Consider the following 5,895-nt stretch of genomic DNA (forward strand, 5'->3'; position numbering starts at 1 on the left):
ACGGAAATCATGCGGCAGAAAGACGACAGGCATTGCAGAACTCCTGAACCGGATAGAGTTAAAGGTAAAAGGATTGCTCAGTGAGGATGACAGGGCTCTTTTGATCCAAGCTGTTACTGACCCCAAAGAGTGTCCAATGGATGTCCACACATTTTGCTACAAACAAACAGGTGGACACCCATAACGCAGCAGTTGTGGCCTCTTTAGTGCAGTAACAGTTGACATTCCGGCAGAGGACTACAAAAGGGTTACAAAGTCGGGAAACATGATAACTTGGGCTGTTGCATAGCAGGCAACAAACGAGACTTGTCTAACACATACAGGCTGGTTGGTTTTAGGGTAATGATATAAGAAATTGGATGTAGAGATGGTCTTGTAAATGGAACATTGGCACCATTGCTGATATGTTACCAGTACCAAAGATGGAGCGACTAGTGTAAAGTTAATTGGACTCAAACTGGATAATCCCACAGCTGGACACACAAAAAAGATTCGAGGTAAACCAGACGGCATGTTACATTGAAAGATTGAGGAACAGACTAGCGTAAGGGAGTGGTACGACGGCAATTTCCAATAAAGTGGCCTTGGATGTACGGCACACAAAGTGCAAGGGATGACCATGAAGTCTGCGGTAATTCTTTGAAGCGGATTTTTGAACCCGGAATGGCATATGTGGCCCTCAGTCGCACAACTTCTCTTGAAGGACTTAAAATCATTGATTCGATGAAGGTAAATCTAGCTGATGAAAACATCAGAGCAGCTATGGAATCAATGAGATCAGCATCGTTCTTGCACACCAGACCACCCTTGGATTTCAGTCGGGTCATCAGGGTCCAACTTTAACGATTGTCCACCACAATGTCGAAGGTCTTGTCTGTCACTCTGAGGACATGAAACAACATCATGAACTCATGTTGGCAGATATCTTATGCCTAACGGAGACTCATTATTGGATCTCTGTCCAGCTTCTTGCCAACTGGAGGCTATTGTTTCTTTCACGGAACAGACATGTCTCCTACTCAAACAGAGTCGACATTGCTACCAAAGAGGGTGGGGGAGTAGCGACTTACTGCCGGAGTCTTCTCCAACCGCAGGAACGGAGATTCTCAACGAGGTTACAGATCTTGAATTCAACGTTGTCAAGTGGACTCCCCAATCACAGCCCTCATCGCGACCATTTACAGGCCACCAAGTTATGACTTGGAACATTTTAAGAAATCTTCAAACCTCTTGGATGGCCTGAATTCAATGGATATTAAGCCCACTGTTATATTAGGAGACTTCAATGAGGACCTTATTCCTCCTGGTAAAAAATCCATCAATGAGTTGTTCAGAGCAAAAGGCTTTATTCAACTTATCTCTGATCCAACTACAGAAAAACGCACCTTCTTGATCACATTTACATCTCCCATCCAGAATACTGTTCCAGTCGGGTGTCTTGCAGACTTACTTCAGTTACCACAATCCTATATATTGTGTGTGACTTAGTATAAGCTGCATCTACAGTGGTTTGCAAAACTAGTCATGTCCCTTGAAGTTTTTCATATTTTATCACATTACAACCACAAATGTAAAAATATAGTGGGGGAAACAAGTATTAACCCTGGTGCGATCGTAACATTCTGTTTACTCCCCTTGTCCTACGGGTCAAAAAGCGGGTCAAAAATGGGTAATAAAAAGCCCCAAAATAAAGCAACTTGAATTTGATATCCAAAATCTATTTGCATGATAAAACAATCTGTTATCAATTAAATTAAGTTTAATTCATTTTATAGTGTGTTTTGTTACACAACATAAAAGACAACCAACAGTATTAACTTTTCTTTGTACGACCAACCAGTGCCATAAGTTTTTTACACTGTAAAGGCTTATTATTAGAATTATATAAAGTGAAGTAATTACTTCTGAATTAACTATATGAAAGGTAAAAAGTCAACATCTAACTTTTCTGTCACAGTTCATTCTTTTATATAGTTTAGGACATCAATTTGAAAATACTTCTCTCATAAACTCCTTCAACATTATAAATTATAAAAGAGTGAACTGTGACAAAAAAAAGAATCCAAATTGTTGACTTTCCCCTTCATTAATAAGTCCAAAGTAATAACTTCAGATTTATATATTGATAATAAATCTTTACTGTGTAAAGAAACCTTATGACATTTGGTTTGTGGTAAAAGAAAAAAGGTGTAATGCTGTTCAAAGACAATTTTACATGATGAAAAAAATAATTAAACTTAATTGAATTATAATAACAGATTGTGTCATCATGCAAAATAAATTTGGATTTAAAATGTATCAATTTGTTTTATTTATGGGCTTTTGTTAGGTGGGTCATTTTTGACCCGTAGGACAAAAGGAGTAAACGAGGAGTTACTATCGCACCAGGGTTAAGATATTTTGTACAGCTAACATGCCAATGGGTCGCTTTTGATCCACAAGACAACACTGTTGATTTTCCCTGGTAGTCTTTTCTGGGTCCTGGAAAGGAGGGTCTGTAAGGTCCTGGAGAATGCATGGAGTTTGTCCAAACAATCTACATGTGTTTGTGGATTGGAGTAGGCATTGAAAGTGTCCCTCTGGGAACCTTCTGGGGGTTCTTGGGAGTGACATCCAAGGTCTTTTGATACGGTTGTAAGGTTCTGTGTGACTGGTGCCAGAGTTGGTCTGATTGTTGACAGTAAGTTTGTTCTTTGCTGAGAGTTGACTCACCAAGTAAACGAGTCGACCTGCTGCAATGCACACCAGACCCGGGTACCAGTCACACAGGAACCTAACAGCCTCACATAGGTCCAGTGCTCCATACTCCAGAGAACCCCGCAAAGTGTTCCACCCTGTGACTATCCGACGGAGCCTCCTCTCCAGGACCCCCAAATAGACCTTGCCAGGGAGGCTTATTCGGATCACACCATCCGGTTCCCTTTTTGAAAAAAGCATGGTAGGGTGTTCTCCGGCGACCTGTGTCTGAGTGAGGGAGCATGAATCAAACGGTCTCACTCATCATAAGGTGGATTCAGTTTGGTCTTTCATATTACATTCCGATGAAATATATTTGTGGTTGTAATGTCTCAGTAGGAACCGTTCAAGGGGTATAATTACTTTGTAAGCACTGTACATCTTAACCCTGAATTCATAACATGGGATTCTTTTGGAGAAAATGTCAAGATCTCACTTCATTTTTAATGTCACTTTATCTGACTGTTTCCTTCGTACATGTGACAATCAGAAGGCATTGTGGATGTTTTTCTTAAATCATTGTTTGCAGTGGGTTTTTGATATGTTTATTCTGGCACATTTGTGAATTATAGTGTATGCTTGTGGATTTGCTGTAGGCTTACAAATATTCGTGTCACTTTGTGAATCTTTTTAGTACTTATTTAGTTCCATAGAAAGGAGGCTTCATAAATAGGTTTTGTATGTGCACATGAAAGTTTGAGCTTTGAGAATACGAAAGTGGCTGATCTTGAAACACTCATCGATTCTCTGTCAGAGGAGTTGTTGGAAATATTGCACCAGGGAGAAGTAGATAAAACAATCAGCTACTACATTATATTCTGTTCTGTTTTGAAATAAAAATAATTTTAAATAGGTCTTCAATGTGGCCCAGACTTTTTCTTATTTTTCTAATCCAGTTAGAGTACCTGTTGCCCTTCTTTGATAATTTTTTGCGAAACTCCTTTTTTATTCGTCACTATTTGCGTCATTTAATTAAAGCTCTCCTTTTTTCATCGCTCCCCAATCACACTGCATTTTTACTGCTGCAGCCTCCTAGTGGTTACCTTCACTTCTCTAGCAGAACAAAAGTTAAACTCACATTTGTCCTGTTAGACTCCCTCCACATGGTGAGAATTTGTCTGGTTTTGGTGGATTTAACCCTTTTTCTCCCAGTTTTAGTCTGTTTTAGCAGGTTGTTTTGCAGGTAGTTTCAAGCGAAATGATCCTTTGGAGGCTGCCCAAGAAGAGAGAGGAAACGAGACCTGGAGGTTAGGCCCATAAAATGTAGCAAATGTATCTAAATTGTAGCAACCTCAAAAGTAGTTACTTTTTTAGTTGTTGTTGATGATGGCTGTCTATTGATGGAATGACTGTGTATTTTTAGTCCAAGACACTCTCACCTACCTCATGGGCTTGGACACTCATCCAATCTGAGGAGAAGATGGAGTTCTTGTTTCTTTAGATGTCCCAGGTGGTGCAATCTGACCAGATAAGTACATGACTAATTAAGGCTAATAAATTTGCAGATTTTGTTTATTTTAACTTGAGATTAATGATGTTGTATATGTAGTTTGATAGGAGGAATCCAGTGTGTCTGCTCTTTTTCTTGGGTGACCTTGGTTATCTATGTTAATCATCTGATACCTTTGTTTAAACAAAGTTTCATTTTTACTTTATTCATTCATAAATCAAATAGATGTTTAAAAATGTCATGCATATTAATTTGTTTTTTTGTCTTTTTTTGTTTTGTTTTTTTTTACTACAGAGTCCGTGATGTGTCACTCCAGATTGGATGCCGAAGAACTACTTGGCCAAATAAAAGAGCTTTGGAGAAGACCTATAGCAGTTTTTTATATTGTTTCAAATAGTTTTTCATGTATGTATATATTTAAATTAGTTTCATTTGTACTGGAGAAACAGCAATATGTAAAATTAGATTGGATGTTGAAAATAGAAGTTAATCAAATCAAGTAGCTTAAAAAGAGACGTAAAACATTTTTTTATTGTTTCAAATACTTTTCATATATGTATATGTTTAATAGTTTCATATTTATAACAAGTGGATCATTATGGCAAAGCCATAATGTTTCGCTTGTGAAATTAAAACTGTTGGGTCTCATCTTGACACTCAGAAAACAACCCTGAGTGCCACACGACCGGACAGGACACATGTAAAATAAAAAAAAGATAGCAAAATATTTTTATTGCAGAGGCATCAAATTTTCAATTAAATTTGTTGTATTCTTTAAATGTTGTAATTTTTGTTCACTGTAATCTTCACCTGTAAAAAGTTTGTAGAAATCTTTAACAAAAGCTCAATATATATATTTAAACTGTGACCTGTTTGTGTGTGTTTTTTTTATTAAAATTTTTATTTGTCACAGTCATGAAGTCCATTAACATACCCTTATAAGTGACCATATTCACTGATAAATACATTGACAAATATTTTATTGATTTCAAAGAGGAATTAAGAGATAATTTTGTCTCCACCTGTGTCTAACTTGAATGACAGATGCAGTGTTCAATTATTACAGAGCAGGGCTGAGCTGGCATTTAGAACTACTTGCTGAATGGAGTAAGTCAATGATGGACAACATGTGAGTGATGCTCCACATGCTACTGATAGTCTTCAGGCTAATATTAGCATTTAATTTTAGCATATGCATTAATTTTAACATAATGAATGGTACAACTACAGCTTAGTCAACATGCTTCTGCCTCTCCACAGGTTATTGACTACGTTGCAGCTTTCTTTAGCATTAATGCTAATTTTTAACATCATAACGCTGCGTCAAAGCCGACGGGCACACTTTGGCATGCCCCTTTAAAATTTCTGCAGGAATTTTCTAGTTAGGGGCATGCCATAGCAATGCTGCCTCCATGCATTGCATGGCAGGCACCTATTGTTCTACACCCAATAGAATGTCTGTTTATTAGGGGCATGCCATAGCAATGCATAAGGAGAGCAGTACTGACTTGCGAAGCAAGTCAGTACTGCCTCCATGCATTGCATGGCAGGCACCTATTGTTCTACACCCAATAGAATGTCTCTTTATCAGTGAGAATGCATTCCATGCATTCTCACTATTGTGTTTCTGTTTCTCTTTATTATTATTATTCTGTCTTCCGTACGTTTTTTGTCGCTTAACTACTTTCACTATCTTTCACTAATTGTAC

General features: G+C 37.8%; 1 long non-coding RNA gene across 1 annotated transcript; it reads left to right on the forward strand.

Annotated features, from left to right (window-relative positions):
- Positions 1-3,356: 3,356 nt before the first annotated feature.
- On the forward strand, positions 3,357-5,054 carry LOC145550396 (uncharacterized). The gene is made up of 2 exons (XR_014086295.1): positions 3,357-3,983; positions 4,100-5,054. It is a non-coding gene; the product is annotated as an uncharacterized LOC145550396 (long non-coding RNA).
- The last annotated feature ends 841 nt before the right edge of the window (positions 5,055-5,895 follow it).

The sequence above is a fragment of the Poecilia reticulata genome, unplaced genomic scaffold (assembly GCF_904066995.2).
Source record: "Poecilia reticulata unplaced genomic scaffold, P_reticulata-male-v2 Scaffold_40, whole genome shotgun sequence".
Taxonomy (NCBI): domain Eukaryota; kingdom Metazoa; phylum Chordata; class Actinopteri; order Cyprinodontiformes; family Poeciliidae; genus Poecilia; species Poecilia reticulata.